Source organism: Anomaloglossus baeobatrachus, chromosome 2, assembly GCF_048569485.1.
Source record: "Anomaloglossus baeobatrachus isolate aAnoBae1 chromosome 2, aAnoBae1.hap1, whole genome shotgun sequence".
Lineage (NCBI taxonomy): Eukaryota > Metazoa > Chordata > Amphibia > Anura > Aromobatidae > Anomaloglossus > Anomaloglossus baeobatrachus.
Genome location: NC_134354.1, coordinates 483,476,142 through 483,502,949, shown reverse-complemented (window position 1 = coordinate 483,502,949; position 26,808 = coordinate 483,476,142). Strand labels below are relative to the sequence as shown.

The 26,808-nt window shown below is 43.5% G+C and overlaps 1 protein-coding gene across 2 annotated transcripts in view; it reads left to right on the top strand.

The window, feature by feature from the left end:
- SH3RF3 (SH3 domain containing ring finger 3) overlaps positions 1-26,808 on the top strand; it is a 658,302-nt gene that overhangs the window by 151,347 nt on the left and 480,147 nt on the right. The window lies entirely within an intron of this gene.

The following is a 26,808-nucleotide window of genomic DNA, read 5'->3' as shown; positions in this document are numbered from 1 at the left end:
ATGACAGTTACACTTTAAAGTATAACTGTCATTTCAGAAGAACTTGCAGCAGAATCTCCGTGTTTGCCTTTGATTCCTCCCTCCTTCCCCTTTGCCATAGACTCTTCTAAGTAGCCACGATCATCACCTATCTCCACAACATGAAAATATGTATTCACTGAATACAGAGTTTACCCGTAAATTGAGACTGAATGATCAGTCTAGTAGGAAGAAAAAGCACATTTCTCAAATAAGATGCATTATCGACTTTCCTACTTTCACATAAACTGTTGATATATGGAAAAAATCTAGAAAACAATGGTTATTCTTTAGCCTTAACATTAATCCACCCTAGTAAGAATAGATGAGGCAGCCAGCTTAGGTCAGGAGAGTCGGAGATCAGGCTTGGTATTGTGATACGAGCATGGGCTGTGTTTCATGGATGTGTGAAACCGATCTTACGAAGATTTAAAACAGTACATAAATACTTTTATGTAAGGAATGATATCCCTCTATTATATCTGGACTTCAGTTGAGCACATGCTTTCCATTTGCTCGTAATACATATTGTAGCATCTATGGAATTTGGTTTGATGTCTATAGATGAAGCAGTCATTTATGCTTTATGTTCTGTGTATTACATATTGTAGTTATGTAAGTTTAAGTTTCGATGGAAATGTAATTTTCGATCTTTTCTTGTAAATTTAGCTGTAGGTAGTACTGTTATAAATACAATAACAACAAATAGAAGTGTAGTATTCATCTACATGGGCTTTGGGAGACAGGCTCTACTGTGGGCAGGCACTACTAACGAAAACTAATAAATAGGAGAATCCATTATCACTGTGCAAGGAACTCGGCACCAAATTCTTTGAAACGGAATCAATTTTCCCACCGTTATGAATTATCGGAAAACACATTTGTACAAATGTACCTTCCTCTGCTCTTTGATACTCCATCAAGTTTATTAGACATAAATAATTAATCTACCTATTTCAAATGCTTGTGTGATTTACCATAATCAGGAAGATATTAACCTGTCTCAGCCTTTTATCTTTTGTCAATAAACTTGAGCAGTAGTTCTGTGCTTTGTGCTAACACTTTATATACTTGCTAATTATACTCTCATGGTGTCACAGTTAATTCATCAACATCTGAAGCGATAGTATGGGCTAAAAATATCTTACACATATCTGTTGTGCTATGTTTCTCGCTTTCTACCTATATGTATACTGTGTAGGTATATAGATTAGCTCTTCTTTTGTTTGAGTTGTTTATTTCCTCAATTCTAAAGCTCTAAGGTCTAAATAACGTGCTGCAATGATCATATATCCTGCATATATCTATGTACAATACTCAACATTGAAATGGCAATGCCAAGGTGAACGAGTCATGTAGTTGTGGAAACCATAGGATTGATTAAAATGTTAATGACATCCAAATTGTATTAAAATAGAAAAAATATTTTGAATATAAGAACACCTACACACCTTGGCTGCTATCAGTGAGGATAGATGCGAACTAGGGGTGAAAATAAAAAGCGCAATAGGGTGATACCTGATGAAACAGGATAAAGGGATAGATGAATCTCCTCACCTGGGGTGGTTGTGTGAGACACAACTACTATTTACATATAAAGGCTGCTGCAGATCCACGGGTGTCGAGACACCAAACTGGGATATGATGAGGTAGAAAGTGGTTCCTCTGCACCGCCCGTGTAGCCAAACATTGAGGCAGGTGAAACTAAACAGGTTTTATCTACGCGTTTCAAGGCAATCTGGTCTCTTCTTCAGGATAAAACCATCAGTGAGGTTACTAATACGGTAGCTGTCTGAGGAATGTTCTGCCTCACTGAGTACACTTTGGCATGCAAATCACCAAGAGCTGACAGCTCTCTTAGCAATTGTTGTTTATTGACCTCTCAGATGTGCTCAATGTCCGGAGACTCTGCATGACATGGTAGACTGGTTAGTCAACGCAGGCTGCTCACAGTAGCACCAGCAACATGCAACCTAGTATTGGGATGAAAAACGGCTCCTAGGACACATTGTGGAGAAATGGCGGTACCACTGGTTCCACCACCAAAAAATTGTAATGCTGAGCTGATCACAAATCTGCACTGAAGACACAATGAGTCTGTTTATCGTATGTGTATATCTGCTTTTGGTGCTCACACTCGATACTGAATAAATAGAGATGGTTATTAAAATTTGTTTCCACTTTTTTCAAAATTCGCATATCAATAGCATGGCTATGCATCCTGTAACTTCCATAATACGACAACCTTTCTTCATGTTGTAAATAAATATATATATATATATATATATATATATATATATATATATATAGTATGTACAATACTGTATGTATAGTTTTTGTTATAAAACCTTTAGAGATTTTCATACATTACCCACTTGCCCACATAATTCTGCTATTCAGTACTGAAATTATGGTGCTTAAAGTCCATTGTGAGAAAAGTGCAAATGTTTGGTGTTGTTGATACGTATTGCCATACAGTGCCTAAACAGTACCTCATATAGTATTCAATAGTGGCAACATAACAATGCCATACATTTTCCACATAAAACCACCATTCAGTGTGTCTTATCATTACTACTATCCAAAGCCTTAACAGAGTTAGAGATTGTTGATAAAGTACATGGAGTTCGCGGGCAGTGATCAGTTACCTGCACTATTCGTTGAAATCTAATACTTTAAGGATGTCTCAAATATATCCCCCATGGCATTTGTTCATACTGTCACTATTTACTACACTTAAGGTCCAATTCATCAAAGCTTTTACGTTCTAGCATAAAAAGCTTAAAAAAATGTTGCTACAACTCGAATCTGCTCTAAAATTTTACGACTTTTGATGTTTTCACTCCATTTTCACCCAGCTCTTATAAAGTGGGTAAAGATAGGACTGGATGGGGTGTGGTGACCGCCACTCGTCAAATTCATGCAGTGGCGTTGACTACGTTACTAATCTTACTCCAGCAGGGACTGGAGTAAGATTTGTAGCGAGAAACACACTGAGTACATGCCACTCATCAGACACTCTTGACTAGAGATGAGCGAACCGGTCGCGGTTCGGCTCGAGGTTGGTTCGCCGAACGGACCTCCCGTTCGAGTTCGGTTCGTCGAACGTTCGACGAACCGAACTCGAACTGCATAGGAAACAATGGCAGGCAATCACAAACACAGAAAAACACCTAGAAAACACCCTCAAAGGTGTCCTAAAGGTGACAAACAACTCAAACACATTGGAAAGTGACAAGGACATATACTCATGCGAAAACAAAACAGCTGGACAAGGAAAAAGAGGAGGACACACAGATATAGGCATGGCACGCCCTTCTAAAATCATGTAAAACACCGCAAGGTGACTCCAAGCGGAGTCTCCATTTTTTCCAAAAATTGGGCCACACACACACCCACCCCTTCAGTGGCAGCAGTTGTGCCCCAGTTGTACACTTCACAGCTACATTTGCATCAAGCACATTCAAAAATACGCCATTCTTATCCATCCCCAGGATGACACCGGGGTAGGTAGCAAAGTCTTTGCTGACCCATGACTTGTTCATCTTGGCTTCTTTTAAAAACAATGTAAGCAAGGGTTACTCCAAGCGGAGTCTCCCTTTTTTCCAAAAATTGGGCCACACAGACACCCACCCCATCAGTGGCAGCACTTGGGCCCTAGTTGCAAACAGGATGTTTTGATTTGCATCAAGCACATTCAAAAATACGCCATTCTTATCCGTCCCCAGGATGACACCGGGGTAGGTAGCAAAGTCTTTGCTGATCCCAGCTCTGTTCATCTTGGCTTCTTTTAAAAACACATCAAGCAAGGGTTACTCCAAGCGGAGTCTCCCTTTTTTTCCAAAAATTGGGCCACACAGACACCCACCCCATCAGTGGCAGCACTTGGGCCCTAGTTGCAAACAGGATGTTTTGATTTGCATCAAGCACATTCAAAAATACGCCATTCTTATCCGTCCCCAGGATGACACCGGGGTAGGTAGCAAAGTCTTTCCTGATCCCAGCTCTGTTCATCTTGGCTTCTTTTAAAAACACATCAAGCAAGGGTTACTCCAAGCGGAGTCTCCCTTTTTTTCCAAAAATTGGGCCACACAGACACCCACCCCATCAGTGGCAGCACTTGGGCCCTAGTTGCAAACAGGATGTTTTGATTTGCATCAAGCACATTCAAAAATACGCCATTCTTATCCGTCCCCAGGATGACACCGGGGTAGGTAGCAAAGTCTTTGCTGATCCCAGCTCTGTTCATCTTGGCTTCTTTTAAAAACACATCAAGCAAGGGTTACTCCAAGCGGAGTCTCCCTTTTTTTCCAAAAATTGGGCCACACAGACACCCACCCCATCAGTGGCAGCACTTGGGCCCTAGTTGCAAACAGGATGTTTTGATTTGCATCAAGCACATTCAAAAATACGCCATTCTTATCCGTCCCCAGGATGACACCGGGGTAGGTAGCAAAGTCTTTCCTGATCCCAGCTCTGTTCATCTTGGCTTCTTTTAAAAACACATCAAGCAAGGGTTACTCCAAGCGGAGTCTCCCTTTTTTTCCAAAAATTGGGCCACACAGACACCCACCCCATCAGTGGCAGCACTTGGGCCCTAGTTGCAAACAGGATGTTTTGATTTGCATCAATCACATTCAAAAATACCCCATAATTAACCGTCCCCAGGATGACACCGGGGTAGGTAGCAAAGTCTTTGCTGACCCATGACTTGTTCATCTTGGCTTCTTTTAAAAACAATGTAAGCAAGGGTTACTCCAAGCGGAGTCTCCCTTTTTTCCAAAAATTGGGCCACACAGACACCCACCCCATCAGTGGCAGCACTTGGGCCCTAGTTGCAAACAGGATGTTTTGATTTGCATCAAGCACATTCAAAAATACGCCATTCTTATCCGTCCCCAGGATGACACCGGGGTAGGTAGCAAAGTCTTTGCTGATCCCAGCTCTGTTCATCTTGGCTTCTTTTAAAAACACATCAAGCAAGGGTTACTCCAAGCGGAGTCTCCCTTTTTTTCCAAAAATTGGGCCACACAGACACCCACCCCATCAGTGGCAGCACTTGGGCCCTAGTTGCAAACAGGATGTTTTGATTTGCATCAAGCACATTCAAAAATACGCCATTCTTATCCGTCCCCAGGATGACACCGGGGTAGGTAGCAAAGTCTTTCCTGATCCCAGCTCTGTTCATCTTGGCTTCTTTTAAAAACACATCAAGCAAGGGTTACTCCAAGCGGAGTCTCCCTTTTTTTCCAAAAATTGGGCCACACAGACACCCACCCCATCAGTGGCAGCACTTGGGCCCTAGTTGCAAACAGGATGTTTTGATTTGCATCAAGCACATTCAAAAATACGCCATTCTTATCCGTCCCCAGGATGACACCGGGGTAGGTAGCAAAGTCTTTGCTGATCCCAGCTCTGTTCATCTTGGCTTCTTTTAAAAACACATCAAGCAAGGGTTACTCCAAGCGGAGTCTCCCTTTTTTTCCAAAAATTGGGCCACACAGACACCCACCCCATCAGTGGCAGCACTTGGGCCCTAGTTGCAAACAGGATGTTTTGATTTGCATCAAGCACATTCAAAAATACGCCATTCTTATCCGTCCCCAGGATGACACCGGGGTAGGTAGCAAAGTCTTTCCTGATCCCAGCTCTGTTCATCTTGGCTTCTTTTAAAAACACATCAAGCAAGGGTTACTCCAAGCGGAGTCTCCCTTTTTTTCCAAAAATTGGGCCACACAGACACCCACCCCATCAGTGGCAGCACTTGGGCCCTAGTTGCAAACAGGATGTTTTGATTTGCATCAAGCACATTCAAAAATACGCCATTCTTATCCGTCCCCAGGATGACACCGGGGTAGGTAGCAAAGTCTTTGCTGATCCCAGCTCTGTTCATCTTGGCTTCTTTTAAAAACACATCAAGCAAGGGTTACTCCAAGCGGAGTCTCCCTTTTTTTCCAAAAATTGGGCCACACAGACACCCACCCCATCAGTGGCAGCACTTGGGCCCTAGTTGCAAACAGGATGTTTTGATTTGCATCAAGCACATTCAAAAATACGCCATTCTTATCCGTCCCCAGGATGACACCGGGGTAGGTAGCAAAGTCTTTGCTGATCCCAGCTCTGTTCATCTTGGCTTCTTTTAAAAACACATCAAGCAAGGGTTACTCCAAGCGGAGTCTCCCTTTTTTTTCCAAAAATTGGGCCACACAGACACCCACCCCATCAGTGGCAGCACTTGGGCCCTAGTTGCAAACAGGATGTTTTGATTTGCATCAAGCACATTCAAAAATACGCCATTCTTATCCGTCCCCAGGATGACACCGGGGTAGGTAGCAAAGTCTTTCCTGATCCCAGCTCTGTTCATCTTGGCTTCTTTTAAAAACACATCAAGCAAGGGTTACTCCAAGCGGAGTCTCCCATTTTTTCCAAAAATTGGGCCACACAGACACCCACCCCATCAGTGGCAGCACTTGGGCCCTAGTTGCAAACAGGATGTTTTGATTTGCATCAAGCACATTCAAAAATACGCCATTCTTATCCGTCCCCAGGATGACACCGGGGTAGGTAGCAAAGTCTTTGCTGATCCCAGCTCTGTTCATCTTGGCTTCTTTTAAAAACACATCAAGCAAGGGTTACTCCAAGCGGAGTCTCCCTTTTTTTCCAAAAATTGGGCCACACAGACACCCACCCCATCAGTGGCAGCACTTGGGCCCTAGTTGCAAACAGGATGTTTTGATTTGCATCAAGCACATTCCAAATCCACAAGCATTTACTCTCCCCAGGATGACACAGGGGTAGTAAATTCCTTCTGGATCCATGACTTGTTCATTTTGATGAACGTCAGTCTGTCCACATTGTCACTGGACAGACGCGTGCGCTTATCTGTCAGCACACACCCAGCAGCACTGAATACACGTTCAGAGACAACGCTGGCAGCTGGACACGACAAAATCTCCAAGGCGTAACTGGAGAGCTCTGGCCATTTTTCTATGTTTGAAGCCCAAAAGGAGCAAGGCTCCAGTTGCACAGTCATGGCATCGATGTTCATTTGGAGATACTCCTGTATCATCCTCTCCAGCCGTTGAGTATGTGTCAGACTTGTTGTCTCTGGTGGCCTTGCAAAAGAGGGTCTAAAAAAATTATGAAAAGATTCCATAAAATTGCTGTTACCGGCACCAGATACGGTCCTACTGGTACGGGTAGACTGGTGAAGATGACGAGACCGTCCCATGTTTGTCAAGTTACAACTGGGAGATTCCCTCCCTGCACCTGCACGGTTGTTTGGTGGAAAAGCCGAGCTAAGATCGAGTAACAGCTTCTGCTGATACTCCTGCATACGTGTGTCCCTTTCTATGGCTGGAATTATGTCACAAAATTTGGACTTGTACCGGGGATCTAATAGTGTGGCAATCCAGTAGTCATCATCACTTCTAATTTTGACAATACGACTGTCATGTTGGAGGTAGTGCAACAAAAAGGCACTCATGTGTCTTGCGCAGCCATGCGGACCAAGTCCACGCTGTGTTTGTGGCATAGAGGTGCTACCCGTTCTTTCTTCCTCTGACATCTCCCCCCAACCTCTTTCAACTGAAATTTGACCAAGGTCTCCCTCATCCGCTGAGTCTTCCATGTCCATGGACAGTTCGTCCTCCATTTCTTCATGTTCTCCTGCACCTTGCTCAACATTTCGCCTGCTACTATGCGCCCTTGTCGATCCCTGTTCCCCATGGTCCCATGCCTGCTGCGTTGGTGATGATGAACGTCTGGACCTTGGTGATGTTGTTGTCCCTTGCACATATGAATCCTCCTGTAGTTCCTCCCCTTCATGTTGTCCCACCCCCTGACTCCGAATAGTGTTTAGCGTGTGCTCCAGCATGTAAATGACTGGAATCGTCATGCTGATAATGGCATTGTCAGAGCTAAACATATTCGTCGCCATGTCGAAACTGTGCAGAAGGGTGCATAGGTCCTTGATCTGAGACCACTCCATCAGGGTGATCTGCCCCACCTCTGCATCTCGTTGGCCCAGGCTATACGTCATGACGTATTGCACCAGGGCTCTGCGGTGCTGCCACAGTCGCTGTAACATGTGGAGAGTTGAATTCCAGCGTGTCACCACATCGCATTTCAGGCGATGAACCGGCAGGCCGAAAGACTTCTGTAGCGATGCAAGTCGCTCAGCTGCGGCGCTTGAACGCCGGAAGTGAGCAGACAGTTTTCGTGCCCTGTTCAGAAGGCCATCTAGGCCGGGATAGTGTGTTAAAAATTGCTGCACGACAAGGTTCAACACGTGAGCCATACAAGGTACGTGTGTCACCTTGCCCAGGCGAAGGGCCGCACCCAGGTTTGCAGCATTGTCGCACACGGCCTTACCAGGCTGCAGGTTGAGTGGAGACAACCATTTATTAAACTCGGACCGCAGAGCTGACCACAACTCCTCAGCTGTGTGACTCTTATTACCAAGACATGTCAAGCTAAAGACCGCCTGATGCCGTTGCGCTCGGCTGCCAGCATAGTAATGAGGCGTGCGTGATTCCTTCTGCGCAGTGAGAACGCTGGTGGCCTGACCAGGCAGGCTTGGGGCGGAGGTGGAGGACCCAGATGAGGTGGAGGATGCAGAAGCTGTGGCGGAACTTGGACAGACAGAGGATTGACACACAAGTCGTGGGGACGGCAAGACTTGTGCAGCAGACCCTTCACCATCTATCACCATAGTTACCCAGTGCCCAGTCAGCGACATGTAACGTCCCTGTCCATGCTTACTGGTCCAAGTATCGGTGGTGAAATGCACCCGTTCACACACAGAGTTTCTCAAGGAAGCGGTGATGTTGTGTGCGACATGCTGGTGTAGCGCGGGCACACCTTTCTTAGAGAAGTAGTGGCGACTAGGCATCTGGTACTGGGGCACAGCGACAGACATAAGGTCTCTAAAATCCTGTGTGTCCACTAGGCGGAAAGGCAGCATTTCGGTAGCCAACAGCTTACAGAGGGATAGAGTCAACCTCTTAGCTTTGTCATGGGTCGGAGGAAGTGGCCTTTTATTTGACCACATCTGAGGGACAGAGATCTGGCTGCTGTGTGTAGACGGTGTTGAGTAGGGTGTCCCTGGAAAAATGCAGGTTTGTGAGGAAAGTGCAGGCGGAGACATGATGTTGCCTTCATCCAACGTTGGTGCTATCGATGTCTGAGAGAGCTGTACACACTCACTTGTTTCCCCTTCCAAACCAACTGACGACCTTACAAGCAAACTGCCTGTTGCGGTTACAGTGGTGGAAGTTTTGCGTGGAAAAACAGGTGTGACAGCTGTCCCCACAGTCCTAGAAGATGAAGAGCGCGCGGATGCACTGGAAGGGGCGGGCGGTGGATGGTTCGCTCCGCTAGCCGGCATTGCAGCACGGTGAGCTTCCCACCGGGACTTATGATATTTATTCATGTGACGATTCATGGAAGAAGTTGTCAAACTGCTGAGGTTTTGACCTCTACTAACAGAATCATGACAAATGTTACATATCACATGAGTTGGGCGATCTTTTTCGATGTGAAAAAAGGCCCAGGCTAGGCAAGGCTTAGAGGCCATGCGACCTGTTGATCCACCCCGAATAATGCTCATAGGCAGAGTGGTGGCTGAGGATGCAGTTGTAGACGTGCTACCAGTGCTCCGACTCTGTCCAGGAAGGCGCAAGGTAACTTCGTCGTCGGTTGCATCCTCCTCCACCGCCTCTGTTGACCTCCTCGAGTGCCTGACTGGGGGTTGACAGTAGGTGGGATCTAGAACGTCATCATCAATTGTTGTGTTCGCACTCCCCTCCCCCTCAGACCGAGCCTCTTCTTGCCCTGACCGAATATTTAAGTTGTCATCCCAATCGGGTATCTGCGTCTCATCTTCATCAGTATGTTCCTCATTGTCTATAACCACAGGTGTTACAGTTTGTGACAAAGGGTCAACATTATGCTCAGAAACTTGGTCCTCACGGCCTGAATCTGAGTCACAAAGGTTCTGGGCATCACTGCAGACCATTTCCTGTTCTGTACTCACTGTAGCTTGGGAGCAGACCTCTGATTCCCAGGCTATAGTGTGACTGAACAGCTCTGCAGACTCAGCCATCTCAGTTCCACCATACTGTGCAGGGCTGATGGAGACTTCAGAGCTGGGAGAAATCAAGTGTGATTGGGATGACAACTCAGAGGAATGGTGTTTTTTGGATGCGGTACTTGAAGTGGCTGAGAGGGCACTTGTTGGACCACTTGAGATCCATTCAAGCATTTTCCTTTTTTGCCCATCATCTACCTTTGTTCCTCTTGTTCGTGTCCGTAAAAAAGGGAGCACATCGGATTGTCCACAATAAGTAGTAGACATCTTACTTTTGCTAGTAGATGGTCTATCTTCAGCAGATGATAATGGAGCTTTGGCACCTTCCCCACTGACAAAACCTTTTTTGCCTTTTCCACCACGCCTCTTCCCCTTTCCACCAGCATCTGTCATTTTGCCACTCATGTTGATTGCGACAAGATTGTGGACTGAAAATGTGGTAGTAAAAATTGAGAGGTGGTGAAGATTGCAGTGGTGGTCTAGCTTTATTAACAGCAGAATAATAAAGAATAAATATCCCTGACAATGTAACTTAGTTATAATTCGTTGGAGTGTGCAACGCAGGCAGACGTGCTGCAAATGTCTTGGCACTAGTGGGACTATAGCAAAGTCCAATAGCCACGTATAGGATGCCACTAGGTACACTGAGTGTGTGCTAGTATAATGGCTTAGTTATAATTAGTTGGAGTGTGCAACGCAGGCAGACGTGCTGCAAATGTCTTGGCACTAGTGGGACTATAGCAAAGTCCAATAGCCACGTATAGGATGCCACTAGGTACACTGAGTGTGTGCTAGTATAATGGCTTAGTTATAATTAGTTGGAGTGTGCAACGCAGGCAGACGTGCTGCAAATGTCTTGGCACTAGTGGGACTATAGCAAAGTCCAATAGCCACGTATAGGATGCCACTAGGTACACTGAGTGTGTGCTAGTATAATGGCTTAGTTATAATTAGTTGGAGTGTGCAACGCAGGCAGACGTGCTGCAAATGTCTTGGCACTAGTGGGACTATAGCAAAGTCCAATAGCCACGTATAGGATGCCACTAGGTACACTGAGTGTGTGCTAGTATAATGGCTTAGTTATAATTAGTTGGAGTGTGCAACGCAGGCAGACGTGCTGCAAATGTCTTGGCACTAGTGGGACTATAGCAAAGTCCAATAGCCACTTATAGGATGCCACTAGGTACACTGAGTGTGTGCTAGTATAATGGCTTAGTTATAATTAGTTGGAGTGTGCAACGCAGGCAGACGTGCTGCAAATGTCTTGGCACTAGTGGGACTATAGCAAAGTCCAATAGCCACGTATAGGATGCCACTAGGTACACTGAGTGTGTGCTAGTATAATGGCTTAGTTATAATTAGTTGGAGTGTGCAACGCAGGCAGACGTGCTGCAAATGTCTTGGCACTAGTGGGACTATAGCAAAGTCCAATAGCCACGTATAGGATGCCACTAGGTTCACTGAGTGTGTGCTAGTATAATGGCTTAGTTATAATTAGTTGGAGTGTGCAACGCAGGCAGATGCGCTCTGCAAATGTCTTGGCACTAGTAGGACTATAGCAAAGTCCAATAGCCACGTATAGGATGCCACTAGGTACACTGAGTGTTTGCTAGTAAAATTGCTTAGTTTAAAAAAGTTGTAGTGTGCAATGCAGGCAGACGTGCTCTGCAAATGTCTTTGCACTAGTGGGACTATAGCAAAGTCCAATAGCCACGTATAGGATGCCACTAGGTACACTGAGTGTGTGCTAGTATAATGGCTTAGTTATAATTAGTTGGAGTGTGCAACGCAGGCAGACGTGCTGCAAATGTCTTGGCACTAGTGGGACTATAGCAAAGTCCAATAGCCACGTATAGGATGCCACTAGGTACACTGAGTGTGTGCTAGTATAATGGCTTAGTTATAATTAGTTGGAGTGTGCAACGCAGGCAGACGTGCTGCAAATGTCTTGGCACTAGTGGGACTATAGCAAAGTCCAATAGCCACGTATAGGATGCCACTAGGTACACTGAGTGTGTGCTAGTATAATGGCTTAGTTATAATTAGTTGGAGTGTGCAACGCAGGCAGACGTGCTGCAAATGTCTTGGCACTAGTGGGACTATAGCAAAGTCCAATAGCCACGTATAGGATGCCACTAGGTACACTGAGTGTGTGCTAGTATAATGGCTTAGTTATAATTAGTTGGAGTGTGCAACGCAGGCAGACGTGCTGCAAATGTCTTGGCACTAGTGGGACTATAGCAAAGTCCAATAGCCACGTATAGGATGCCACTAGGTACACTGAGTGTGTGCTAGTATAATGGCTTAGTTATAATTAGTTGGAGTGTGCAACGCAGGCAGACGTGCTGCAAATGTCTTGGCACTAGTGGGACTATAGCAAAGTCCAATAGCCACGTATAGGATGCCACTAGGTTCACTGAGTGTGTGCTAGTATAATGGCTTAGTTATAATTAGTTGGAGTGTGCAACGCAGGCAGATGCGCTCTGCAAATGTCTTGGCACTAGTAGGACTATAGCAAAGTCCAATAGCCACGTATAGGATGCCACTAAAAAACACTTAGTGTGTGCAAGTATAATGGCTTAGTTATAATTAGTTGGAGTGTGCAACGCAGGCAGATGCGCTCTGCAAATGTCTTGGCACTAGTGGGACTATAGTAAAGTCCAATAGCCACGTATAGGATGCCACTAGGTACACTGAGTGTGTGCTAGTATAATGGCTTAGTTATAATTCGTTGGAGTGTGCAACGCAGGCAGATGCGCTCTGCAAATGTCTTGGCACTAGTGGGACTATAGCAAAGTCCAATAGCCACGTATAGGATGCCACTAGGTACACTGAGTGTTTGCTAGTAAAATTGCTTAGTTTAAAAAAGTTGTAGTGTGCAATGCAGGCAGACGTGCTCTGCAAATGTCTTTGCACTAGTGGGACTATAGCAAAGTCCAATAGCCACGTATAGGATGCCACTAGGTACACTGAATGTTTGCTAGTATAATGGCTTACTTAGAATGAGTTGGAGTGTGCAGAGGACAAGAGGGTACAGTGGCAGGATTGTGGTGCTCTGGGTAGAGGAATGGAAGCCTGCCTTTCTATTCCCTCCTAATGGTGAAATGCAGGGAGGAAATCCCTGACCTGGGCTACACAGACGCTGTTGCTGTTTGCAGGACCTGTCACTTATGGCTCTCTGACCCTGCCGCTTTGAGCCCTTAAAAGGACTGCTAGAATGTGCTCTCCCTAAGCTGTCTAACGCTGTGTATGCAGCGCATACAGCTGTATCGGCTATAGGACTCAGGAGGACGGAGCTGCGACACTGATGTCTGACACCAAAGACGCAGAAGGCAGATAATGGCGTTCGTGAAGAAAATGTCCGGTTTTATAATGCAGGGACATGTGACATGCAGATCCTATCACACATGCCGTTGCTTCTCTGGCTCAAAGTCCACTTAGGTGTGTGTGTGTCTGTGATTGGCTGACATGCTGGCCCGCCCCACAAGACGCGCGCGCTTAGGGAAGGAAGACAAGAAAAAAAAAAAAAAAATGGCGATCGCCATTATAGAAACAGCAGTGATCTGAAGGCGCTGTTCACGCACACTATACACTGAAATGTCATAATAGTTTGATTCACAGAGTGACTTACACTATTACAGCAGAAACCAAGCTAGGATTTAGCTGTTTTTTTGGCTGCTAGAACCGTTCTCGAACGTTTCTAGAACTATCGAGCTTTTGCAAAAAGCTCGAGTTCTAGTTCGATCTAGAACATGCCCCAAAATCACTCGAGCCGCGAACTGGAGAACCACGAACCACGAACCGCGCTCAACTCTACTCTTGACTCCTTAGGCATTAATACCAGGGTGAAGGTTGCCACACCTGACGAACCTGGACTATTATGTGCCTTTATACAAATATTGACAAGTGTAATTCGTCATCAGACTTTCTTTATTATTTAATGCATTCACTGTGTCAACAAAGGGCAGTATTGTTTACCTACATTTCCATGAAAAACCACAAATGTCAAGTGCTCTTGATGAGCGGGGAATCATTTAAATGATGAACAATGTGATGATTCTCAGGACGAGTAAACGATGTCAGACAAGTGTTTATACAGAACAAGAATCGTGAAAGAAATGGTTGATTAGTGGTTGTTACATTGTAACTTTGAACATGGTGCACTGTGGTCATCACACAGACAGAGAATCTGAAGTGTAGGTGTGTTCAACGCTCAAATTCCATAAATGATATTACTTATCTCGAATACATGAATTCATAAAGTATTATACACACATTTCCACTGATACTGTAGAAAGATAATGTAATCAAAGTAGTGATAACATGTTCGATACTCAATTTTACAGCTTTATATAAACAATCTATGTATATAATTGCCTTATTCTGTCTGTCTTGCTCCAAAATGACATCATTACAGTGACAACCGTCGCCACACCACGCACTAAAGAGCCTGCGACCAACGGCTCAGCTAACTGAACAGCCCGAATTACGGGCCGACAGGACGACTCCCGACACTTTTCCTCGCACCCACACGGAGCCCCGACTCCCCGGTGAGTGCTGCACTCCCGGGAGCTCACACCGGCAATCCAGCCAACACATACCCACCGCTCGCCTCCGCCCCCCGCACACATTACCCCACTCGGCTCCACCACCCCCGCACTCCGCCCTCCACATGTATACACTGAACACACACACACACATGAATAGTCACCTGTGCCCAGCCATGCAGTCCTCAGCAATGACGTCCTCAGCGCCATGGCCCCGCTCGGCTCCACACACTCCGCATGTATACACTTAACACACACACACCTGGATAGTCACCTGTCCCCAGCCATGCAGTCCCCGGCACTGACGTCCTCAGCGCCATGGCCCCGCTCGGCTCCACCCCCCTACACTCCGCCCCCCGCACACATTACCCCACAGGATGGGGGCCCATGTCAGGATGGTGGCTGCACCATGATGGGGGCACATACCAGCATTGGGCCACATCACAGCATCAGCATATTTTTACTTAACTTTACACTGTTCATGGCCTTCTTTCATTACAAGCCATGGACATCATTAAACATTAGACTCATCTATTAAAACTGTTCCTTCTGTTGTTTGTCATTTTAAAACCAATAAACAATTATAAGAATACTAAATTGAACCTAACCCATCCAGTCCATTCATTACCTTATTATTCAATCTGCTAACCTACATACACATTCTAGACTACCCGATACGTTAGAATCGGCCACCTTCTAGTATGTCATAAATATGTTCTCTTTCCAATGCTCCAATTGTTACTGAACAATTCAATCGAAAAACGATCAACCAATCACTGAAAGCCAGACTATTTAACTTTTTAATTTCTTCCTATGTGTTTAATCGTTGAAAAAGGGAACAATCTCCATTTACATTATACATTTTTTTGAAAGATGGACGAGATTTTTTTTGCTCACATAAACAATTTAATGCACAATGAACGAGCATTTTGGGACACATGAATAAGTCGCTTGACCCATTCACATTACTGAGTTATCATGATCGATGATGGGTCATTGAGATTGGAATCTGACAGACAAGTCTATGAGCAGAATGATTCAGCTGGAATAGGTTCCTATAGGACCTAAGAATCTGAACGCCCAATAGATTATATATGTGAAGGTTATTCCATATGGCCAGAATGTGCCGACTTTTTTTCTTCTTTAATTTGCATGCCTTTAACATTGATATGGAGTTGAAAAAGAGGAACATTTTATATAATCTGTACAAGTATCTATAAAAGATGTAAGCGGATTCCAGTTACTTGAACTGAAATTATGTGGACTACTGTACATACTGTAGATATTCTATGTACTTTGGATATACAGTATGGCACCTATTAGCTGTTGACGTGTATGGATCACTTGCATGTTTGTATTTTGTTTTTATACTGATGAACTTGTATCCATCCATTTTGTTGTTCTGCTGTTCTGACTATGACTTAAGGTACATGAACAATGCTGTATTCTGTTAAATAAACAGTCAAGTTGTACATTGTCATATTATGGTAGACATAGAAGTCTGTGGTGCCGTCCTGTACCTCAAAGTGGCATATTGGCGTCTGTTCTGTAGGATCAGAGACAATATTATTAACGTTTTTATTCTCTACCACATTGGCTCTATAATGTCACCTACTTTATGGTTTTTTTATAGTGGCACCACATAAAACCACTTGTAGTTTTCCAGTTACTACTGTGAAAGATCAAAGCCACATACTTATTTCACGAAGTACAGTGGAACCTTGGATTACGAGCATAATTGGTTCCAAGAGTGTAAACCAAGTTACTCTTATATCAAAGCGAATTTTCCCATAGGTAATAATTGAAACGCAGACAATTGGTTCCACAACCCAAAAACATTTACTGTATTTATACAAACGTATTACAGTAATACAAAATAATGTACTGTATTCATATAAAATTATTACAGTACACTAATACAAAATACTGTACAGTAAAAACATAAAAAAAAACAACAAATTAAACTGCATGCTAGCTTACAATAGAATTGTTGGTGTGCGGGAGCTACTATAGAAAGAAAAAATTATGTATAAATATGACAACCTTTATTGTTGTAGAATACACAAAAAGCACACCCCAAATCTATTCTCCCCAATATAAGGGCAGAACGAAGCCAAATGTGGAGTAGGAATACTGCACGGGCAATTAGATTACAATACAAGTATCTACAAATGCAAATTGATAGACATGCTATATAGTATATACTGGACTGTACAATGGAATACTGTATAATGTATACAGTACATATGTACAGAAAGTTACCCCCAGAGCGGGTCAGAGCACGGTGAAAGGACGGAACCAGATGTGTGCACGGTGAGTATTTGCTCTTCTTGCAAAGCATTGCTCTTAAACCAAGTTACAAATTTATAAAAAGCTTTCCTTGTCTTGCAAAACGCTCTCAAACCAAGTTACTCTTAATCCAAAGTTCCACTGTATATTTTTTTCATTTCCAATAAGAAAAAAGTTTGTATTGTGCTTGGACCATACCTTACTTACTATCTGAGATCCATCCTTACATATCCTAGCATTTCATCAGTCATGCTGATTGCTGATCTTTTGGACTTTTCAGGAGAAGAAAAGCCTTAGGTACTTGTTGACATGACACGAACTGAGCTGAACTTGAAGAATGTAGAGGAAACCTCTTATTTCCATGCCACAAGGTCTAAGAAAACAGGCAGCAGCAGCAGGTGGTGTGATAAACATTTTAGACCATGAAAATTTCCTTCAAGATGATAAAAATCAATTTTTAGTGAAGAAATGTGTGTAACCGAGTCCGTTTGAAAACAAAGCAAACATGATTAGATCAAAAGTGCCGTAATAAATAATAAATCAGTTTACCTTTCAGTGTTGTGAAACGGTTTAATTATAGATCCCTCAATTAGATTAGATGTATTACAATGGGTAATTAAAACTGTATCAAAGAAGCTGCTATCATGAGAACAAAAGTAAGCATCTCCAGAAATGTATCTTGCAATAATTACATGTGACAGAGTGTCCCCTAAACTTTAACAAGCGTGCAATAAACATTATGTATCTCATTTATATACCCTTTCATAAGACATTATAGAGCCATTCTGACATGGATTTTAAAAGTATGTACATCAGATCTAAGAGGTCTATTTAATCTTTTGAACATTTTTAATTCTATGCAAATGAGAGTTCTCTGGGTATTACAGAGTACTTTACGGGATATGTGAAAGTAGCAACAAATCCAGCTCACCATCTCTGCCTCCATTCTCTGCTCAGAGCCCGGACATCATGATTAAGGGTGGAAATACACCAGAAACGCTTTGATGCATATGCCATTGTAGCGGCTTCATTGTGAAAATGTTGATGTCCCGTGTACTTGAAATTCTCAAGAAATAAAAAAAACCTGTTCATTAGAGCTGGACTTTCCTGAGTTAATTACTGAACGGGATCCTGACAGCTAGTACATGCTGGCTGAACCATTGGCGCCATGGCGCCAGACACTCTATGCATGATTTCAACTATGTTTATTTGACTCTGACATACTGGGGGGTCCCAAAGCCGGAGCAAGATGCATGGGTGACTAGTCGGAAAGGCTGATTCCTGAAGGCTTCTCGCCGCCTGTTGCCAATGACTGACAGGTCTCTCCCTATACATGTCTGCAGGGAGAGACCCATCATTCAAGGGAAAGACGCCTTTGGGGAAAAGCTTTTCTGACCAGTTTCCTATGCGTCTTGGTCCCCGGCCAGCTTTGATGTATGTTTTCCTCTAAAACGCTGTAGCATTTTACACCAATTTTGTACCAATCAGGTTCCTCTGCCTCTTGAGGTTGTTTTCCCAGCTAGTACCAATCTCTATGGTTTGATTGATAGCTCACTCAATGTGTGACACCAGACATCAGGCAACTAATTCCGGCAGAGCGCTATTAATCAAGTTAAAGAGGCTAGTTCTAGGCTAAGAAACAAGCTCAGGAGTCAAAGGCTAGTTAAGTGCTCTATCACAGCCAAAGCATTAAAGGGAACCTGTCAGGTGCAAAATGCACCTAGAACCACGAGCTGTTCTGGGTGCATATCGCTAATCTCTGCTTAACTATCCATGTGTCTAGTCGTACAGATAAAGAGATCTTTAGAAAAAGTATTACTAAAGATCTTTTATGAGATACTAATGAGCTGGGGACTAGTCACAATAGCGTTAGTTCCTGCACTCATTCCGCCCTCTTAACATGGTAGCACGCTCACAGGGGCATACTAACATGCTATTCAATGCAGCATTACCAGCGGTGACGCCCATACCTGTGTCCATTGTGACCGCTGATCTGAATGCCGGGCACTTCCTGTCATGCACAGCATGAAGCAGGGTGTACACATCCCAGCTTCAGAGAGGTCTAGGGCGCATGACCGAAAGTGGCGGGGACTTCTGATTAGCGGTGACAGCGTACACAGATATGCACATCACCGCTGGTGATGCTGTATGGAATAGCATGTTAGTACATCCCTATGGGTGTGCTAACATGCTAAGAGGGTGGAATGAGAGCAGGAACTAACACCCTTGTGATTAGTCCCTGGCCTCATTAGTATATTATAAAGGATTTTTACAAATACTTTTTCTAAAGATCTCTTTATGTATACTAGTGTATACAGGGACAGTTAGGCAGGGATTAGCAATATGCACCCAGAACTGCTCGTGGTTCTGGGTGCATATTGCACCTGACAGGTTCCTTTTAAAGACTCATTTCTATATGATTTAAATTGCTAATTTCTCGGGAATGCAGCAACCAATGGAAGATGGAAAGTTGTCGATGGATTTATATTTGAAAGATCTGCTGTTTGGGGATGCGGTTACTGTTGCTAAGAGATTGCATTTAATGGGATTTACACCTTGTGCAGAATTATTAGGCAAGCTGTATTTTAGAGGATTTTTTTTATTATTGATTAACAACTATGTTCTCAATCAACCCAAAAGTCTCATAAATATCAAAGCTTAATATTTTTGGAAATTGGAGTGGGGTTTTGTTAGATTTGGCTATCTTAGGAGGATATCTGTTTGTGCAGGTAACTAATACTGTGCAGAATTATTAGGCAACTTAAAAAAAACCAAATATATTTTCATCTCACTTGTTTATTTTCACCAGGTAAACAAATATAAGTGCACAAAATTTAGAAATAAACATTTCTGGCATGCAAAAACAAAACTCCAAAAAATTAGTTACCAATATAGCAACCTTTCTTTATGATGACACTCAACAGCCTACCATCCATAGATTCTGTCAGTTGCTTGATCTGTTTACGATCAACATTGCATGCAGCAGCCACCACAGCCTCCCAGACACTGTTCTGAGAGGGGTACTGTTTTCCCTCCTTGAAGATCTCACATTTTATGAGGGACCACAGGGGTGGTATGGGGTTCAAATCAGGTGAACAAGGTGACATGTCATTATTTTTTCATCTTTTAGACCTTTACAGGCCAGCCACGCTGTGGAGTAGATGGATGCATGGGATGGAGCATTGTCCTGCATGAAAATCATGTTGTTCTTGAACGATACCGACTTCTTCCTGTACCACTGCTTGAAGAAGTTGTTTTCCAGAAACTGGCAGTACCTCTGGAAGTTGAGCTTCACTCCATCCTCAACCCGAAAAGGTCCCACAAGTTCATCTTTGATGATACCAGCAAATACCTGTACCCCACCTCCACCTTGCTGGCGTCTGAGTCGGAGTGGAGCTCTCTGCCCTTTAATGATCCAGCCTCTGGCCCATCCATCTGGCCCATCAAGAGTCACTCTCATTTCATCAGTCCATAAAACCTTTGAAAATTGCAGTCCGCTCACCATTCTTGTAGCTCTTCTCTGAACTTGCTCCAGTTGTTCAATTTCTTTTTTAAAATGTGGTGCCCAGGACAGGACACAGTATTCTAGATAAGGTTTGACAAAAGAGGAGTAGATAGGGATAATTTCTTAACGTGATCTAGACTCTATACTTCTCTTAATACATCCGAGAACTGTTTGCCTTTTTTGCTGCTGTATCACACTGTATCACACTGTTGACCCATGTGTAGTGTGTGATCTGTTCGTACACCCCAGTTTTTTCACATGTGCTGTTGGTTGTTTCTATTCCTCCCATTCTATAGATGTTATTGTTATTTTTATTTTTCTTGCTGAGATGTAGAATTTTGCATTTCCATCAGTTAAATACCATTCTATTAGTCGCTGCCCATTGTTCCAGTTAATCTAGATCTTTCTGAATCCTTTTTCTGTCTTCTCCATTGTTAGCTATCCCTTTTAGCTTTCCATGGTCTGCAAATTTGATTAGTGTACTTACAGTTCCTTTATCTAGATCATTTATAAAAATGTTTAACAACACTGGGGCCAAGACAGAGCTTTGTGGTAACCCACTTGGAACACTCTTCCAATTGGATGTGCAACCATTTATTACCACTCTTTGATTATGATCACCGAGACAGTTATGAATCAATCTAACTGCAGCCTTGTCAATCCCATACTTTGTTATTCTTTTAATAAGAATAGTATGGAATACCTTATTAAAGGATTTTCTGAAGTTGAGATATATTTATATTACATCACATTTCCCTTATCCATCGAGTCATAGAAGGAAATTAGATTACTCTGGCATGACTTATTTACTACAAACCCATGCTGGCTCTGGTTAATTACTGTATTCTTATCCCAGTTTTTATACACATGTTGGTAATTAATTTGTTTAAAGACCTTTCCTAATAAAGAAGTAAGGCTTAATAGCCTCTAATTTCCTGGCTCCATCTTCTGTCCTTTTTTTGAAGATAGGGATATTTGCTCTTCTATAATATTCTAGAGCAAGCCCAACAGTTAAATAGAATACCTTAAAAAATGAATCAATCAAGAATAAGGTACTACTTAAAAATAACGGTCACAATTTATTAAGATTAGCATTGTAAATGCTAGAGTTTATGAAAGGGCTGTTGGTTTTGGATTACAATGCGCTGAATCATTAAGAGGTGCATGCCACTTAATGAATTTGACGTATTTTATCAATGACATGTACCTCCTGACGCCTCACTAGAATTGTTACTACAATCGGGGACTGGTGATAACTGTGCGTCTAAAATTCAACCTGTGATTTTATAAATCACAGTGAAAGAATATTACCATTGACTAGGAGGCACCTCTGTACCTAAGTGTCTTTTAAATAGAAAAAAATGTATATATTTTTACAAATGTAAATGGTTATCATGAGTTTAAAAAGTGGCAAAGGCACCAAGCCTACAATCTTTATTACTTCATTTATTCTCGGACCCCTTAACATGCCATTGAAAACCTGCTCCTCACATGAAAACTTGTCACTTTCTACCCCTGCATCACCTGGATAGGGAATGAAATCTTTTCCTCTATGGATACAGAGTAGCATAGCTGAATGTTTATAGCACATGGACAGGCTTTATGTCGTGACCAAATACAATTGTATGTGTATTGACTTGTGCATGATTTCAGTGTGATCTGAAAAGTGTTTGCAGATGTTGTTTTATAATGATATATCAATTTAATATAAAGGATGATCTGCTAAGTAGATACATTCTTGGCCTGCACAAGCAGAATTGATATGTAACGTTGTTCCTTATGACTGCAGGATTAACCCTTCTAGCTGAATGTTGAACAAACCTATGCCATTGAATTATAGAATGCATTGTTAACTAGATTAGCCAGTTTATTGCTTCTACTGTATATATTATAAAAATAAAATCTTATCTGCAGGTTATGTAGTAGTGTTTAACCTGATGTGTATTAATATTAATAGTGTGCTATGAGTTATAGACTATTGCGATACTGTACAGATGTGACAGATATGGGTTTTTTTCACTTGTCGTTGTATGGTTGTTGCATGTCCTGCATTTGTCTTCTAGAAGAAAGTCTTAAGTTTCGTTCCGTGGACACCGACATTTCACTGTTTATCTGTTCTCTGTACAGTACTGCAATAAATAGCAACTCCACAACCACTGTCTGGAGGAAAAACCTCAGCCATTTGAACAAACAGCTTGCAAAAACATTTGTAATTAGCATTGGTGATGATAATTACAGTAACATGCCGTACGAGCACCAAGGGGAATTCTTTTTCCCAGACCATCTTGCAGTCTTCTATTTTTTCTCAGTTCTGTGAGAAACAGTGGAGGAAATAAGCCATTGTAAGATTTCTGGTCTCCTCCCTTAGACCAATAACTCTTAAGTGGTGCCTCCTCCCCGTTTAGTGGTTTCGTCTTGTGAACTGCGGAGTTCTTGGTGCAATGCTGAATGAAACAACTATAATAACAAACACAAGCAAAAAATGATATTTCTAAATATTACAACAGCTAGATCTTTGTTATACAATCCTTAAAAATTAAGCTGCAACGCCGAGAAGGAAAAGTCATGGATGTATGAAAATTACTTGATTAATAGACATGTTAATTATTTGTAAATTATGAAAAATCGAATATGGAATTTTCAAAACATTTCGATTTATTCAGCATCAAGTGTGAGCTCCACCCACAGAAATATATGCACTTATACACCTTGGCATGTTATTAATGAGGTTACTAAGGGTTGTCAGAGGAACGTTCTGCCATGCAGAATGTACTTGGGAATGCAAATCATCCAGATGTTTGGCAGATCTTTTTACAATTGCGACTAATAATGTCCTAGATGTGTCCGATGGGAGAAAAGACCAAAGATGCTGCAAGTGTAGACCACATAAGCTGCTCACAGTAGCACAAACAAGATGTGGTTTGGTGTTGTCATGTTGAAAAATGGATCCTGGGGCACTGGAGAAATGACCAAACCACGGGTTCCACAATTCATCTTTTTTGTACTGTATTTTGGACATCACAAACTAAGCCCATGGTGTCAAAAATAGTCTACAGCAGCAGATCTTGATGATTTAAGTGCATTCAGTATCGCAGGACATTCATTCCTCAGACCACCATTAATATCCACAATGATAGCATGCCAAGGTGTATAAGTGTGTGTATTTCTGCATGTGGCGCTAATACTTGATATTACATTTTTAAAATTTTCTTTACATTTTTTCACCTTTTGCATAAGATTAACACTTCTAACGTTTGTCAATCCTTTGATTTCTGTAATTCATATAATCTAAATCTAATCTCAATGTCATCAATATTTATGGTGTGTTGGAAAAACGGAAGCACTAAATGTAATCATGTGAACTGAAAATGTTGCCCTAAATATGAGCCCATTAGCTCAGTGACAAAATATAACAGTGACCACCTGTCAGGTCTGGCGGTTTGCATTGTGGTGGGCATCATTGCAGGTCTCCAGGGGGCGGAGATAGTGCAGGTGTTCGCTCTGGCTGTGTTTTGTGCTCTAAGGGACTCACTTTAAACTATGGCACTGCTGGAAGGCGAGGTGCTGTCGCTCCCAGTTATTATGCGGTTCAGGGGTCCTATGGTGCCAGCTGTTGCCAGGGGATATTGGACGCCATGTCTTCTGGTTCAGTTAGGTGGTGGGAGGTTCCTTCCAGTCAATCTTCCTCACTCCCTCTCTTGCCACTCTGGGTTTAAGGTGGAGACTGGAAGTTACCTCAGCAGTGTCAGCTGATCCATGAGAGGGATATTTAAACCCACCATATCCTATGGTCAGTGCTGATTATTTTCAGTTGTTCCTGGGTAGGAAGGTTAGTAGTTTGCATTGCTGCTGGTTTGCTCTTTGCTTTGGTGTTTTGGTTTTGATTTTGGCTTTGTCCCTAGCCTTCCCTCATACCTGTATAGTGGTTACTACTTTCCTTACTGGTTTTGGTGCATTTGATCTGACTGTGGCCTGTGTGCCCAGCCTCCAGCCGGGTGAAAATTACCCCAGCCCTTAAGGGCATACGGTGATGTGATGGCTAGAGCAAAGTGTGTCTGGTATACTGCGTTTGCTGGCCTACCGTCTGATTATCCCATCACTGCCCATGTATTTGTCGCGGGCGGAGGAGGGGACGCTGCGCTCTCCCACTGCTCGGGTCCGGCTGCCGCTGCTGCTGCGGCCTGCTGCTGCTCGGTGGCTCGAGCGATGGGCCGGATCCCGGGGACTCGAGCGGCGCTCCTCGCCCGTGAGTGAAAGGCGATTGGTTTTTGGGATTGTATATTGTCCGTGACGCCACCCACGGTTGTGGTGATTCTGTGGACACCACCGCTGCTCTGTATGGGGATCCCGGGAGCGGTGACAGGGAGCAGCAAAGTTGTTGGTTCTTCCCTCCGTGGGTAGGGGGTGGTCGTCCCGGGGCCCAGTGATGAGGTGGGGGATGAGGGATGGCGGGGCCGGTGCAGGGCTTGGTGGGGTGCAGGGACGCGGGGGCAGCGCTGTGCCTCACGGCACTGTGGTACTTACTCAGCCTGAGACGGGGACACAGTTCTCGGTAAAACACACGGCTGGATAGACGGTTCCCACGGACAGCTGCTGTTGCTTTTCCCCAGTAGTTGACGGTGACGGTCCCTTTTCCTGCACCTAAGTCTATGTTGGTAGCGATGGGTCCCCACCGGTAACCCGCTCCCCGGCTTGGATATGGGCCGGAGGAGCCCCTCTTTGCCCGCAGGCGCTGGACCTGAGAAACTGGTGCCTTGGCGGTGGCGGTGTCTCTCTCCTACGGTTGGACTGTTGCCTTCAATCGGGACTTAGCTGTTGAAAGACCCAGGAGGTCCCCTTCACTGACGGATTTGGCAAATTCACAACGACTCCTAGCCTTGCCGGGATCCGAAAGGCCCCTGCCAATGGTGCTGGCTTCTCTTCGTATACCGTTCCGGTACCGCCGGGCCACCACCCGTCCACGGTCCTTTCGGCAACCTCCGATCAGCCTCTCCTGCAGACGGTCACCGCCGTCTGCTGACCTTGCTGTCTCAGTCCGGGGCACACACCCGGACCAACTTCAGGCTTCCTCAACTGTCACTTTCTCTTCCACTTTTACTCCTCTCTCTTGCTCCTCTACCACTTCCTCCTCCAAACTCTATCTTCAACTAACTGCCTGGTTTTCCTGCCTCCAGGACTGTGAACTCCTCGGTGGGCGGAGCCAACCGCCTGGCCACCCCCTGGTGTGAACATCAGTCCCTGGAGGAAGGCAACAAGGATTTTTGGGTAGCTTCGGTGTACCTATCCGGGGTGTAGCGTGTGGTGGTGTCATGACCTGTGACCCCTGGCTTGCCCAGGGCGTCACACATTATACCGCCATACTATGAAATTCATTCTATGAATAGCTAAAACAGTAAGCTTTATTTGTAATAATATGGAGGTATAAAAGGAATTGTCAAAGATTAAGAGATCCGTACACTAAGGAAGTGCAAGTTTTCATATAAACCATACTACATCACGGTATCATCTTGAGCTGCTATATGACGAGCAGATTCTATGGCTGCACAGTTGCTCTTGTGTAATGAAAGGCTCTTCAGCTCTGAAGGATTCAGATTTCATTGTATTCTACAAGGATAATAACTAAGATATCAGTGGAAACCATTCAATCATCTTCCATTGAGACTATTGTTCAGTCATTGTCACTATTAGAATAATCTAAGAGATTTCATTATGTGTCATTATGGCTGGATTCTGGCAATGCATAAGAAAATCTCAAAAACCATGTTCAGGTCACAAACCTATAAATCCTGCAGAAGCACCTTAACGTTTAGAATGAATGTGACTAATGAAAATATATACATGGCGTAAATATGAAAAGATGTCAAAAATGTTAAAAAAATGGAATAAAAAGTCCCAAGAAAAGTCGGAAATAATACACATAGAAAGTCTCTATATCAAATGTAAGGGGTGAAAGTTCAGAAAAAAATCTGTAACAGAAAAACAAAAAAGCGAAATTAGGGCCGTTCAGCACTTTCACAGTCTGGATATTGTCATAAGACGCTCACAGACCACAAGCTTTTATATTAAGCGGGTTGTTCACCTTTAGGACTTTTTTATCTTAAGTGCATGTATGTGGGGCTAAAATCATTTTTACAATTGGGTTTCATTACAAATGTTGCTCCATTTTGCAGTTACAGGCTTTTTGTTTTCCTGTACACTCAACATTAATGGCGTCTGTATCCAAAAAGCATCTGAGAGAAGTTTAGAAAAAGACAGAGAAAGAAGACGTAAAAATGTCTCCTGTTAGACAGTGAGAACGAAGTCACAGACAGATTCTTTGGTAAAGAGGACGGCCACTTTCTCTTGTTGGTGCAGCTTTC